Genomic DNA, 16,423 nt, shown 5'->3' with positions numbered 1-16,423 from the left:
CCCCCTCCCCATTCCATCGGGTCCATGGGCCGAGATCTCCATGGACTTCATCACAGGGCTACCAGCTTCAAATGGGCGAACAACCATACTCACTGTTGTAGACAGATTCTCGAAGATGGCTCACTTTATCCCTCTGCCCAAGTTGCCGTCTGCTAAACGAACGGCAACAGTAATGATGGACCACATATTCAAGATTCATGGTTTCCCAAAGGACACTGTTTCAGATAGGGGTCCCCAATTCATATCCAGGTTTTGGAAGGAATTTTGCAGGCTCATAGGGGCAACCGTGAGTCTCACATCGGGCTATCATCCAGAGGCGAACGGTCAAACAGAACGCATCAACCAGCAGTTGGAGACGGGCCTCCGCTGCCTTGTTTCCCAAAACCCCTCTGTTAGAGATTTGCTCACTCCAACTTATTTTGCAAGAACCACACGGGAGACAAGCAAGTTCTTTTAGACACCTGCAGGTGGAGAGTTCACACGTTGAAGGAGTGAAGTCTGAAACTCTCCCAACTGCAAGGACATATTTATTAAGAGAAAGAGTGGGGGCAAGAGTAGACTGAATAGGAAGCCCTTGTCCTCTAGTCTAAACATCTCAGGGGATGTTTTACGACCTTGTGATAAGGAGGACAAGGTAAGGTATTTATTACCTGTTGCATTCCAACATAATCCTATGATAAAGATAACCTGGAAAACCCTAACATCTCCCTCCTGTTTTATCATATGATTATGCCACCCCAAACAACAAAGACAAGTAAGAAAAAAAAACATATATACGTATAATGAAGAAAGTAGAACAGTAAAAATAAAAACAACAAACAATGATAGCAACACTTTCCAGCGAAGATGAGGCATTACATCAATATCCCAGATCAAACTCATTGTGTAAGCGAAAAACCTGCTGGCCAGATGTTATTAGCAGGAAAATTCTTACACGGTCCCTTTGCCTAAGGCGACCAGAATGCTATCAATAAAAAATAAAAAGAAAAACAAAGAAACAGTACATCAGCGTATCCATTACTTGCGAAGCATATTTGATGGTCAAATCAACAAGTTTCCATAAAAGATGCTCAACAGAACAGCATCTACGCAATCCACGTCTCATTATCATTATTACATCTGTCACGTCTAAGAAGTTGTATATGTGCTCGTGTTCTCGTCAGCTGATGATGTTCTAGTCTGTAGGTGAAGTCTGTCACACACACTGGCGCACACACTCGTGTCCAGTTGGCAGGCAGCATCGGACAACTCTTGTGACCACAAAACCACGATCCGTTCTGAACAGGCACGTGCACTCATAGGATGCAGGTGAGGCAGTGCCTCTGAACTTCTGGATGAAGTAGGTCCCGTCCGATGGTGCAGCCATGTTGGTAGTAGAGCCCTTACACCTTGAAAACGGCTCTCTCATCCTGGCACACAGCGGTGATGTCCAAAGCTCCCATCCAGTTTCCTCCTGGAGAGCAGTTGTCGTTAATGCATTTGTGGGTCCTGCTACCTTGGATGTAACATGTATAATTCACTCCAGCTGGTCTCTCCGTGTAGGCCACTTGTGGTATTGTTCATCCTCTAACAGTCACATTGAGATTTGCCCAGAAGTGTTCATCATAGGCACCGTTTGCAAGTCCAGAGTGGGATGGGTTGGCATCACTGATTGTGACTGCTAGGCGTTGATATCCAACTCCTCCCATGGATGCCATACGCTTCGCTTCAGTGACATTCATTGCTCTGGCCTCCAACCGACCTAGTGTGGAGGAAGAGGGGAATTTCGAACACACATAACATCCCTCCCGTCGTAGCTGGCCCAGTTCCTTCTTTTGATGACCTCGATGTAGACCCAGTCTCCTGGATTGATGGGGTTGTCGACCTGTGAGGAGGAAAAATCAAGCGGCAGTAAATTTGTCTTTGACACAGTTTGAGCGTCCTGATCATATAATCTGCCAAGGACTGCTCTTCATCTGTTGTTTGCAACTCTCGTAGTCAATTGTCGTGCCCATTTAACTGGCAAATAGGAGTGTTTGCGGGAAGAGTTTGAACACCTCCTAATGATTCCCTTTAACCAAAAACTATTTATGACAGGGGCGTTCCCATTTATTGCCTCCTGGTTTAAAAAAAACAATTGTCTTACCCATGCCTTCTTTCTCCTCACACGCTCGCACCCACACAGGGTGTGCACACACACACACACACACACACACACACACACACACACACACACACACACACACACACACACACATCTGCACGCACACATACACAAAACGGCATACAAAGTTCAGACGAACGACAACAGACTGTCACAATTTTACAGAGATTACGCACAAACACAGAACACACAGACAAAGGGATCCTAATCCATCTCTCATGTAGCTTCTTTTGATAGAATCTCCTATTGGTAACTGTATAGCAGACGTTTTAGCATATAATCCCATACTCTGCTCTCTCACTTCTACTTTTTCATGTCGGTGCAGTCGTAGGTGGCCCCTATTGCAGTCATCGACTTGTTAACTGTCGCCGTGTGACTCTATGCATGATTGTGTGAATGTCAAAAATTGAACGTACCTAACTTTCTGACCATCCAACCTCCACTGTGGTACAAAAAACTTTACTATTGTATTGAGTAGGTACATTGAACAACCTAGCTTCCTCCTGACTGGCAAATGTCCTGTTCTAAAATTTATATAACTCGACCTCTACGTCTTAAGCTTGATGAGCCAAAATATCAGATCTTGCTCTTGTTTCCTACCGTTTTAGCCTATTTGTTTTATCCAAATCCGTTCAATCTCTGATTATAATGCTTTTCTCTGTAGCCCTACGTATTTTTCAAATTTTCATTTATTTATTTATCAAATCTCCTCAGTTCTGTCAAACTCAGTGCACAATGAACCTCCCTTCCACTTTGAACCAAGCTTCACCAAATTTGGTAACGCCGTATCTCCAAAAAGGAGTCTGCGGTGCTTATAAAGTTCCGATCCGCTCAGCTGTAGCTATTTTCGCCCACCCGGCGCGAGCGCACGGCCTCCCGGTGGTCCCGGGCGGCGTGCGTGAGTGCGCCGGCCGCCGGAAGTCGAATAAGGCTCCGCGATCTCATCCACGGAGCTTACAAAGTGCCGATCCACTCGGCTAGAGCTATTTTCGGCCACCTGGCGCGTGCGCACATTTTGCCGGTGGTCCCGGTCGGTGAGCGTGAGTGCACCGGCCGCCGGAAGTCGAAAGAGCTTCCGCCATCTCATCCGCGGTGCTTATACAGTGCTGATCTGCTCGGCTGGAGCTATTTTCGGCCACCTGGTGCGTGCACACGGCTTTACGGCTGTGCCGGGCGGCGTGCGTGAGTGCGCCGGCCGCCGAAAGTCGAATAAGGCTCCGGGATCTCATCCGCGGTGATTATAAAGTGCCGATCCACTCGGATGGAGCTATTTTCGGCCACCTGGTGCGTGCACACGGCTTTACGGTGGTGCCGGGTGGCGTGCGTGAGTGCGCCGGCTGCTGGAAGTCAAATAAGACTCCGCGATCTCATCCGCAGTGCTTATAAAGTGCCGATCCGCTCAGCTGGGGCTATTTTCGGCCACCTGGCGCGTGCACACGGACTCCCGGTGGTCCCGGGCGGCGTGGGTGAGTGCGCCGGCAGCCGGAAATCGAATGAGGCTCCGCGATCTCATCTACAGCGCTTATAAAGTGCCGATCCGCTCGGCTAGAGCTATTTTCGGCCACCTGGCGCGTGCGCACGGCCTCTCGGTGGTCCCGGCCGGCGTGCGTGAGTGCACCGGCTGCTGGAAGTCGAATAGGGCTTCGCGATCTCATCTGCAGTTCTTATTAAGTGCCGATCCGCTCGGCTGGAGCTATTTTCGGCCACCTGGCGCGAGCAGACGGCCTCCCGGTGGTGCCGGGCGGCGCGCGTGAGTGTACCAGCCGCCGGAAGTCGAATAAGGCTCCGCGTTATCATCCACGGTGCTTATACAGTGCCGATCCGCTCGGCTAGAGCTATTTTCGGCCACCTGGCGCGTGCACACGGCCTCCCGGTGGTGCCGGGCGGCGTGCGTGAGTGCGCCGGCTGCTGGAAGTTGAATAAGACTCTGCGATCTCATCCGCAGTGCTTATAAAGTGCCGATCCGCTCAGCTGGGGCTATTTTCGTCCACCTGGCGCGTGCGCACGGCTTCGCGATGGTCCCGGTCGGTTAGCGTTAGTGCACCGACCGCCGGAAGTCGAAAGAGCTTCCACGATCTCATCCGCGGTGCTTATAAAGTGCCGATCCGCTCGGCTGGAGCTATTGTCGGCCACCTGGCGCGTGCGCACGGCTTCCAGGTGGTCCCGGGCGGCGTGCGTGAGTGCGCCGGCCGCCGGCTGCCGGAAGTCGAATGAGGCTCCGCGATCTCATCCGCGGTGCTTATAAAGTGCCGATCCGCTCGGCTGGAGCCATTTTCGGCCACCTGGCGCATGCACACGGCTTCCCTGTGGTGCCGGGCGGCGTGCGTGAGTGTACCGGCCGCTGGAAGTCAAATAAGGCTCCGCGATCTCATCTGCGGTTCTTATAAAGTGCCATTCCACTCGGGTGGAGCTATTTTCGGTCACCTGCCGCGTGCACACGGCTTCCCGGTGGTGCCGTTCGGCGCGAGTGAGTGCACCGGCTGCTGGAAGTCGAATAAGGCTCCGCGATCTCATCTGCTGTGCTTATAAAGTGCCGATCCGCTCGGCTAGAGCTATTTTCGGCCACCCGGCGCGTGCGCAAGGCCTCCCGGTGGTCCCGGGCGGCGCGCATGAGTGCGGACCAGGCCGCTGTGAAGGGACTGTACCCCCCTCCCGGGGACGGCTGTCTGCTCCCGGCAGCCGTCCTTAAACCCCCCCCACCCATACTTTGACCGACATGCGCTCATGACCCGCCTTGATAGGGCCCCCACCGGCCCCGGCTCACCGGCGTTGGGTGGACGGTTCCTACCCACTTGTGGGTCGCTTCCTTTGGTGAGGACCAGCCGCCTCCTTAAACACAGGCTGGAAGGGAACGGCCGCCGGCAGCGCCCGCTGCTCGCATAGCAGAACTGGGAAAGCACGGCACAGCACCCTGGAAGTGCTATACGAAGAAAGAGAAAATTTTCTAAGTGCCACAACGCTCTAAAAATTTCAAAGTGCCACAGCGCAGCGAGCACAGCTGTGAAATATTCAAAGTCCTACGAACACTGGCAGAATCTGCGGACGGCCGTCTGCTCCCGGCGGCCGCCTCGAAGGGACTGTACCCCCCTCCCGGGGACGGCTGTCTGCTCTCGGCAGCCGTCCTTAACCCCCCCCCCACCCATACTTTGACCGACATGCGCTCATGACCCGCCTTGATAGGGCCCCCACCGGCCCCGGCTCGCCGGCGTTGGGTGGAAGGTTTCTACCCACTTGCAGGTCGCTTTCCTTGGCGAGGACCGGCCGCCTCCTTAAACACAGGCCGGGTGAAAAATATGCGAATGTTGGGGCTCATCCAAGGAGGGAAGTTACCGCCCGCCTCCTTAAACACAGGCCGGGCGAAAAATATGCGAATGTTGGGGCTCATCCAAGGATGGGGGTACCGGCCGCCTCCTTAAACACAGGCCGGAGCGATTGAGCGGGATCAGGGGCCCGCGCTTTGAACGAACACCAGCCGAGGGCGAAAGGCTCGCGGTGTGGAGGGATCGGGGCCACGGCTAATCTAGCGATGCCCGCGTCGGACGGTCACACCGCATGACAGAGCGGGGCCGCATCTGGCGCGAGGCGGCCTTCAGGCACGTGGTTCGAGACGACCTCACCCGCCCTAGCCCGGAGCGGAAATCTGCTAATGTTGTCCATCCAAGGAAGGAAGGGAGGTAACGGCCGTCTCCTTAAGCTAAGGCCGGACGAAAGTCTGCGGATGCGGTCCATCCAAGGCAGATGGAGGTACCGGCCGCCTCGGTAAACAAAGGCCGGGAAATCATGCGAATGTGTTGGGCCATCCAAGAAAGGGAGTTACCGGCCGCCTCCTTAAACACAGGCTGGGTGAAAAATATGCGAATGTTGGGGCTCATCCAAGGATGGGGGTAACCAACCGCCTCCTTGAACACAGGCCGGAGCGATGGAGCGGGATCAGCGGCCCGCGCTTTGAACGAACACCAGCCGAGGGCGAAAGGTTCGCGGTGTGGAAGGATCGGGGCCAAGGCTAATCTAGCGATACCCGCGTCGGACGGTCACACCGCATGACAGAGCGGAGCCGCATCTGGCGCGAGGCGGCCTTCAGGCACGTAAAAAGTGCTCTTGGCGGCTACAGAGTGCCGAGTTGACCACTGCGCATGAAGAAATGACAATCTGCAGCGTTTGGTTTAGGTTTTAGGTGCATTTTTCAGTTTTATTGCTTAAATCGCATTTTCTCGACGAGCTGAGCACGTTTTCTGAATGGTGCTTCTCCCGTCACTCTGGTTGGGTTGGCATAGTAAAATGTGCTTTTGGCAGCTAGAGAGTGCCGAGTTGACCACTGCGCATGAAGAAATAACCACCTGCAGCGTTTGGTTTGGGTTTTAGGTGCATTTTTAATTTTATTGCTTAAATCGCATTTTCTCGACGAGCTGAGCACGTTTTCTGAATTGTGCTCCTCCCATCACTCTGGTTAGGTTGGCATAGTAAAAAGTACTCTTGGCGGCTAGAGAGTGCCGAGTTGACCACTGCGCATGAAGAAATGACCACCTGCAACGTTTGGTTTGGGTTTTATAAGTATTTATAAATTTATTGCTTAAATCGCATTTTCTCGACGAGCTGAGCACGTTTTCTGAATTGTGCTCCTCCCGTCACTCTAATTGGGTTGGCATAGTAAAATGTGCTCTTCGCGGCTAGAGAGTGCCGAGTTGACCACTGCGCATGAAGAAATGACCATCTGCAGCGTTAGGTTTAGGTTTTAGGTGCATTTTTTATTTTATTGCTTTTATTGCATTTTCTTGACGAGCTTAGCACGTTTTCTTAGTTGTGCCCCTCCGGTCACTCTGGTTAGGTTGGCATGGTAAAAAGTACTCTTGGGCGCTTTAGAGTGCTGAGTTGACCTCGGCACATGAAGAAATGATGACCTGCAACGTTTGGTTTAGGTCTTTTGCACTTTTTTAATTTAATTGCCTAAATAGCATTTTCTCTACGAGCTGAGCACGTTTTCTGAATTGTGCCCCTCCCGTTACTCTGGTTAGGTTGGCATAGTAAAAAGTGCTCTTGGGGGCTATAGAGTGCCGAGTTGACCACTGCGCATTAAGAAATGACCATCTGCATTGTTTGGTTTAGGTTTTAGGCGCATTTTTGATTTTATTGCTTAAATCGCATTTTCTCGACGAGCTGAGCACGTTTTCTGAATTGTGCCCCTCCTGTCACTCTGGTTAGGTTGGCAAAGCAAAAAGTACTCTTGGGGGCTTTAGAGTGCCGAGTTGACTTCCGCACATGAAGAAATAACCACCTGCAACGTTTAGTTTGGGTTTTATAAGTATTTAAAATTTTATTGCTTAAATCGCATTTTCTCGACAAGCTGAGCACGTTTTCTGAATATTGCCTCTCCCGTCACTCTGGTTAGGTTGGCATAGTAAAAAGTACTCTTGGGGGCTTTAGAGTGCTGAGTTGACCTCGGCACATGAAGAAATGACCACCTGCAACGTTTAGTATAGGTTTTATAAGTTTTTTTTTATTATTTTATTGCCTAAATCGCATTTTCTCGACAAGCTGAGCATGTTTTCTGAATTGTGCCTCTCCCGTCACTGTGGTTAGGTTGGCACAGTAAAAAGTTCTCAGGGGGCTTTAGAGTGCCGAGTTGACCACTGTGCATTAAGAAATGACCACCTGCAGCGTTTAGTATAGGTTTTATAAGTTTTTTTTTATTATTATTTTGCCTAAATCGCATTTTCTCGACGAGCTGAGCACGTTTTCTGAATTGTGCCTCTCCCGTCACTGTGGTTAGGTTGGCATAGTAAAAGGTTCTCAGGGGGCTTTAGAGTGCAGAGTTGACCACTGCGCATTAAGAAATGACCATCTGCAGCGTTTGGTTTAGGTTTTAGTTGCATTTTCGATTTTATTGCTTAAATCGCATTTTCTCGACGAGCTGAGCACGTTTTCTGAATTGTGCCTCTCCCGTCACTGTGGTTAGGTATGCATAGTAAAAAGTTCTCTAGGCGGCTAGAGAGTGCCGAGTTGACCACTGCGCATGAAGAAATGACCATCTGCAAATTCAACCAAACTCTCCAAAATGTTGTGTTTTAACTCTAATATCTACATTTCTCAACCGATTCAAACATTCCAATTTTCAACTGTTCATCTTTTGCCTAGCTATTCCACAAATTCCCAATTACCAAAAATTCCTTATTTTCAAATTTGCAATTCAACCAAATCCTCCAAAAATTGGGTTTTTCTACTCTAATTTCTACATTTTTTCAATTGATTAAACCCATTCCAGTTTTTCAACTGTTCATTTTGTTCCCTACCTTTTCCACAATTTCCCATTTACCCAATGTTCAAACTTTTCAAATTTGAATTTAATTCAAATTCTCCAAAATTTCATTTTTCTACTCTGATTTCTGCATTTTTCAACTGATTCAACCATTCCAAATTTCAACTGTTCATCTTTTTTACCTATTCCACAACTTCCCACTTCCCAAAAATTCTAAATTTTCAAATTTGAAATTCAACCAAATTCTCCAAAATATTGTTTTTCAACTCTAATTTCTACATTTTTCAACTAATTCAAACCATTCCAACTCACCATTGTTCATTTTTTTCCGACCTTTTCCACAACTTCCCACTTACCAAAAATTCTAAATTTTCAAATTTGAAATTCGATCAAATTCTCCAAAATATTGTTTTTCAACTCTAATTTCTACATTTTTCAACTAATTCAAACCATTCCAACTTTCCATTGTTCATTTTTTTCCGACATTTTCCACAACTTCCCACTTACCAAAAATTCTAAATTTTCAAATTTGAAATTCGATCAAATTCTCCACAATTTTGTTTTTTATCTATAATTTCTACATTTTTCAACCGACTCAACCCATTCCAACTTTTAACAGTTCATCTTTTCCTTACCTATTCCATAGCTTCCCACTTACCAAAAAATCCAAATTTTCAAATTTGAAATTCAATCAAATTCTCCCAAATTTTATTTTTCTACTCTAATTTCTACATTTTTCAACCGATTCAACCCATTCCTAATTTCAGCTGTTCATCTTTTTTCTACCTATTCCACAACTTCCCACTTACCAAAAATTCCAAATTTCCCAATTTGAAATTCAACCAAATTCACCAAAATGTTTTTGTCCTCTAATTTCTAAAATTTTTCAACCGATTCAACCCATTCCAACTTTCAACTCTTCATCTTTTTTCTACCTATTCCACAACATTCACTACATTCAAATCACATTCTGCTGAATGTCGAGCGTTTCTACGCACACACTCACACACATTTCTCAAGTAATTCAACTTGTTTCAACATCTTTCGGCAGCATTCTCCAAGACGTTATTCAAATTGTTCGCCTTCACATGCAATTTCTCTAGAAATTGCATTTTTTTTGAAAAATAAAATAAAGTTTATGAGTTTGAGCATTAAATATGTTGTCTTTGTAGTGTATTGTAGTGTCGTGTAAAACCTCCTAAAAACATTTTAATCAACCTGTTGATTATCCATACTGAAAAAAAATCATAAAAAAAAATTAATCAACCTGTTGATGAACCATACTAATTAAAACATAAGAATATTTGAATCAAACTGTTGATAAACTGTACTGATTAAAACATCATAAAAACATTTGAATCAACCTGTTGATTAACTGGACTGATTAAAACATCACAAAAACATTTGGATCAACCAGTTTATTTTATGAATTCTTAACACACCACCATACAATCCTATGGCAGTGGGCACCCCTTTGTTAATCATGTGATAATATTCCTTTAAGCCGTTACGGCTAGTACTGCTTTAGCAAATTTGTCCTCCGTTGCCACAATATTTTGTGGCAGTTCATAATATGAATGGTGGTGATCCCTGATTGGTGCCCCTCATACCCATCTGACCCATCAGTGCAGGGTGGGTGTGGCTTCATCAGTGATTGGTTTCAGAGGTGCCACCAGGTGCACTGATTGAACCTGCTATTTAAAAAGGACTCCGTGCGTTTAGGGTCGCCGTTTGTTGCATGAACTGAGTGGCTCGTCAATCTGTCTCCATATTTGCCGAGGTTTGTTTGTAATGGTCTTTTATGTACTACTGTGTGTCAGTACACATTCACCTTTTGATGGTGAGAAAACGTTCTTAACACAATAAAGCATTTTAGCCTAATGATGCACATTTGAACAACCTGTTTATTTTTTAGTTTAGTTTATTTCAATCAGCAAAATATATACATCATATTCAGTAGAAAAGTATCCACACAAGGCAAATTAAAAACAAACAAACGATAAAACTGAAACAAAACAAAATGAAATGAGCCCTAAGGCTCAAAGTTCAGAAAGCTGACCGAAATGGTTAAGGCTGAAGCTAAATAGCTTGTAAATGCCCTAACCTGTTTGCCTTTAAGTCTTATATGTAGGCATATGCAGTACACATGCATACATTTAAATACGCAAATATATATATTTACAACACCTCGTTCATACATATACATACATGCCCATATACACGCCACCTACCACCTATACATTTAAATACACATAAACAAATAGAAATACAAAATGTCCCATATTTTTGCATTCCTTTATCTCTTCCGGCAATGTGTTCCACAGTTTCACCCCAGAGACAGACACATGCTCTTCAAAGTGCTATGAGCAATCGGTTGTTTGAGGTTCAATCTGCCTCTCAGCTCATATTCCCCTTCTCGCTCACTAAACAATCTATGAACATTTCCGGGAAGTGGATTTTGACATGCTTTAAACAGAAATTGAGCAGTTTTTAGTTCTACCAGATCCCAAAATTTAAATGACTGTGTTTTTAGAAACAGTGCATTTGTGTGTTCATAATATCCTACCTTATTTACTATCTGTATTGCTCTCTTTTGCATGTTGTATATTGTCTGCAGGTTACTCCTGTAGGTGTTTCCCCATACTTCGACACAATAATTCAGATATGGTAAAAAGAGTGTACAGTACAGTGTTTGCAGTGATTTGTTGTTCAGTTGTTCTTGTTTTACATAAAATCCCCAAAGTACTTGCCAGCTTGGATTTGATATGCTTGATATGTGGTTTCCAGTTTAAGTTGTGGTCGATTATCACGTCTGAAAATGTATTCTCAAACACTCTTTCCAATTTAACACTATCCATCATTAATTCTGCAGAAGTATATGGGTGTTTATTTCTTTTGCCAAACACCATGCATTTGGTCTTTTTTTAAATTTAAGGATAGTTTGTTTGCGTCGAACCACAACTTAAGCTTCCGCAATTCTGCTGTAACAGCCTCTGACAGCTGCTGGAGATCATTACCTGTACAGAAGATGTTTGTGTCATCAGCAAAAATGACATATTTCAGAATTGTTAAGACATCGCAGATTTTGTTTATTTATAATATGAATAATTTTGGTCCCAATATCAACCCTTGCGGTATACCACAAGTTATATCCAAAAGAGAGGATTTTATTTTGCCCACCTGCACAAACTGTTTTTTGTTTTCAATATAACGTTTTAACCAGTGTAGCCCCAGCCCCCTGATCCCATACCTTTCAAGTTTTTGCAATAATATATCATGATTTATTGTGTTGAAGGCTTTCTTCAGATCAATAAAAACACCCACTGCAAATTTCTAATCGTCAATAGCCCTTGTTACTTCTTCCACTAAGTCCACTAAAGCCATGGCAGTTCACCTGTTGGTTCTGAAGCCATACTGACTGTCTGTGAGCAATTTATGTTTGTCAATGAAGCTGTCCAATCGTACAACAAAAGTTTTCTCGGGAATCCTGGAAAACTGGAAGAGTAGTGAAATTGGTCTAAAGCTATTTTTGTCTCCAGCTTTGTATACTGGGATCACCTTGGCGGTTTTCATTTTGCTCGGAAAGTAGCCTTGGTTGAAAGACAGATTACTAATGTATGTTAAGGGGTCTGCAATGGTGTCAATTACATGCTTTATTAAAGTCATATCGAGACCATTCCAGTCTAATGATTTTTTGTACTTAAATTTATTGACAACATCAATAGTTTCCTTTCTATCTGTCTGTTTCAAAAAGATGCTGGCTGGATTCCTCTCTCCCTGGAATCTCTCAGCACCTCTTCCTTGTGGACGGTTTAATTCCATTGCAAGTTTAGGCCTCACATTTACAAGTCAAGTCAAGTTAAGTTTATTTGTATAGCCCTAAATCACAAACAGTCTCAAAGGGCTTCACATAGACAAAATTTGACAATTATTCTCAAAGCATCCCCTGATCTTAAGCTCCCAAAAGGGCAAGGAAAAACTCCAAAAAAAAACTGCCAAGGGAAAATGAGAAACCTTGAGAAGGGACCACAGATGGAAGGATCTCCCTTTCAGGATCACCAGGTTAAAAAGTTAAAGAAATTATTAAATAGAGGAGTATACTGACTCTGTTTCCTCTTAGATCACGAAGTGCATTGATGATGTGACCCATAAAAAATTCATCGTCACTCGGGCTAACTGACAGGGGCTGTCCTCAGGCTGCTGAGGGACAGGGACAAAGCCTTCAGAGCAGGGGATGAGGCTGGCTTGAGAACAGTGAGGGCCGACCTGTCCCGGGGCATCAAGGAAGCGAAAAGGGCATTCTCTTGCAAGATTACCGCCCACTTCAAGGACGGCAGGGACGCACGGAGCCTATGGCAGGGCATTCCGACCATCACGGACTACAGGCCCGCCCGCGCCGCAGAGCTGTGAGGGCGACATCCGTCTCCTCAACGATCTGAACCGCTTCTTTGCTCGCTTTGACGCTCAGAACACCACTTGCCCACTGAAGACCCCTCCCCCTCCACACGAGCAGCCCCTGTGCCTCTCTGCCAATAGCGTGAGGAGGGTGCTTGCCACTATCAACACCCGAAAGGCGGCGGGCCCTGACAACATCCCAGGTCGAGCGCTGAAGGACTGCGCTGGGGAGCTGATGGGTGTCTTCACGGACATCTTTAACATTTCCCTGCAGCAAGCCATCGTCCTTTCGTGTTTCAAGGCTGCCACCATCGTACCTGTGCCGAAGAAACCTGCTCCGTCCTGCTTCAATGACTACCGCCCGATGGCACTGACGCCCATCATCATGAAGTGCTTTGAGCGGCTTGTCATGGAGCACATCAGATCCATCCCCCCCCCCCCCCCCCCCCCCACACACACACACACACACCATAGACCCCTTCCAGTTTGCGTACCGAGCCAGACGGTCCTCTGAGGATGCCATCTGCTCTGCCCTACACTCAGCCCTCACCCACCTGGAGAGGAGGGACTCGTATGTGAGATTGCTGTTTGTGTACTTCAGTTCTGCATTCAACACCATTGTGCTACAACGACTCATCTGCAAACTCGACAAGCTGGGCCTCAGTACCTACCTCTGCAACTGGCTACTGGACTTCCTCTGTCAGAGGCCACAGGTGGTACGTGTTGGCGACAAAATCTCTGCCAGCATCACGCTGATCTATTTTATTAGTGATTGTTTTACCATTTTCCATGAAGTCTGAGAAATAGGAGCTAGTCTTTTTGTTTCTAATAATTGAATTTGATATAGTCCATGTACCCTTTATATTGTCTTTGTTGTTTTCTAGCACTCTATTATAATAATCCTTCTTACATTTTCTTAGTATATCAGTTTGTATAAGGAATTTATAAAACATAGAACAAGAGAAAAATAAATCAAATATAAAATATATAAAAACAAACTTTTTTTTTAAACAGGCATTTGATAGTCCCTTTGTGATCCATGGTTTGTCAGTATTTTTTGTTGTATATCTACTTTGTTGAATTGGACAGCTTCTGTCATATATGGTCATAATCGTTTTCAAGAAAGAGTCATACGCGGACTCAACATCCATTGGTTCGTATACTTTTTGCCAATCCTGCCTCAGCAGTTCAGATCTCAATACTTCAAGAGTATCCTCCGTTCTTACTCTCCTCTGTCTTAGTAAGTTTTCCTCCTTAGGCCTTTTATAATCACAGTCATAAATAACAAACACTGGCAGATGGTGACTTATATCATTTATTAGTAGTCCACTTATCATGTTGTCTTCCAAGTTATTATTAAATACGTTATCTATAATTGTAGCTGATTGAGATGTTCTTCTGCTGGGTTTTGTAATGGTCGGTTAGAGGACCATACGGTACATTGTAGCAGTGAATTCATCAATGGCTGGTAAATTATTAGGATTTAATAGATCTATGTTGTAATCACCACAAATAAAAGTGACCTTCTGCTCAATGTTTGTAAAGATAGTTTCCATTATTTCCGTAAATGTATCTATACTGAGGCTAGGAGCTCTATAAACACAGCTGACAGTGATATTTTTCTTTTTTCCATGTTTATCTCAGTGGTAATACATTCACATATATCCTTAATGGCAGCAGTCATACGGTTGACAATCCTGAAACCTGGTTGTGTTTTCCTGAAAGGTGTGCAATGTCCACTGTGAATTCCGAGATGTAAGTCAGCTGCCGCTGTTGCCTGCCAGAGCATGGTTGAACGACTTCGGACATTGTGAAAGTCAAAGGCTCGTGGTCCACAAAAACGGTGATCCGGCGTCCCTCCAGCAGTGAATGAAAGTGTGGGATGGCGAGGTACACACCAAGTAGCTCCCGGTCGAAGGTCCTATACTTCCGTTCACTGGGACACAACTGCCTTCTGAAACAGGCGAGCGGCTGCCAAGCATTACCCACCCATAGTTTGTAAACCGCACCAACTGCATAGTCTGAGGCGTCTGTGGTAAGTTGGTTGGACAGAGGAGGCGGGATGGGCCAACATGGCAGCCTTAGCCAGGGCAGTCATAGCGTCTGCAAAAGCCTTGTCCCTTTCTGGGTTCCAGTCCACAGGGGTACATGGTTTGGCCAGCCCTGTGGAGAAAACGGTGGTAAAAGTTAACCTTGCCAAGGAACTCCTGTAAGGCTTTGACAGTGACTGGGCGTGAGAAAATAGTGATGACCTCTACTTTTGACGGGAGAGGACAGATCCCGTCCTTGGTGACTCTGTGCCCCAGAAAGTCCATGGTGGAAAGGTCAAACTCACAGTTGACAGGATTGATGATGAGCCCGTGCTCTGTAAGGTGCTCAAACAGAGTGTGAAGTTGCAAAAGGTGCTCTGAAGGCGATGAACTGGCCACCCAGATGTTGTCAAGGTACACAAACACAAAAGGCAGATCCCGTAACACGTAGTCCATGAGCCGCTGGAAACTTTGAGCAGCATTTTTGAGCCAAACTGGTTTGCGCAGGAACTCAGACAAACCAAATGTGATCACAGCTGTGTTTGGGATGTTGAGAGGGTGTGCAGGAACCTGAAGGAAACCGTCTTCGAAAAAATGACCTTGCCAGCCAGGTGTGCTGAAAAATCCTGGATATGGGGCACCGCGTAGCGGTCAGTCGTTGTCACGTCGTTGACCCGTCGGTAGTCCCCGCAAGGACTTCAGCCCCCTCCTCCTGGTTTGTGGACGAGGTGCAGGGGGGAGGCCCAAGGACGGTTGGAGCGTCGAACAATCCCCAGGCACTCCATGGACTCGAACTCCGTCTTGGCGACGGCAAGCTTGTTTGTCTCGAGGCAACGAGCGCGGGCGTATACGGGTGGGCCAGTGGTGTCAATGTTGTGCTCGACACCGTGCTTTGCTGTGGAAGAGAAGGTGGGCAGCGACCTTGGCCATCACAAAGTCCCAGCCAAAGTGATGCCCCCAAATACACAGTTTGACACGCCTTGTGCCGTACATACGGATAGGGCTTCCATTGGCAGCTTCCATTGGGGGGTCCGCCACCACGTCCTCCTGTGAAGCAGGCAGTAGACTCCGCTGCGCCCCTGTGTCGCAGAGGAAACGTCGGCCGGAGATGGAGTCTTTGATGCAGAGCAGCCTGCCGGCATGGCCGACGCTCACGGCCACTAGTGAGCGCCAGCCTTGATGTTTCCCACACCACCGAAGCTGCATGGAGAGCGGCATCGTTTTGCCTTGGAGCCAAACTTGGCATGGTAAAAGCACACACCCGAAGACTTTTGACGAGGCAGAGCTGCTGCTGCGACGAACGTGTGACCATCCAGTACATCAGATCCAAGACCAGTAGAGAGGAGGGATGCTGTGCAGGGCTGCTGACTCGCCTAGACACACTTGACAGCCTCAGCTGAAACATCTCTGCAATCTGTGCTGGCAGTGTTGGCCAAAGCAGCTCTCACATGAGCAGGCAGTTGGCACAGGAAAGGGTAGAGGTAAAGGAAATCTGGCTTGTGGTCACCCAGCAGATCGAGCATCCAGTCCATTAGTTCTGAGGGCTTGCTGTCACCGAGCCCCTGAAAAGAGAAAAGCCTACAGGCCCTCTCAGTGCCAGAC

This window comes from Syngnathus floridae, chromosome 20 (genome assembly GCF_059516105.1).
Source record: "Syngnathus floridae isolate MCC-2025c chromosome 20, RoL_Sflo_1.0, whole genome shotgun sequence".
Taxonomy (NCBI): domain Eukaryota; kingdom Metazoa; phylum Chordata; class Actinopteri; order Syngnathiformes; family Syngnathidae; genus Syngnathus; species Syngnathus floridae.
Note: the sequence above shows the minus strand (reverse complement) of the source record.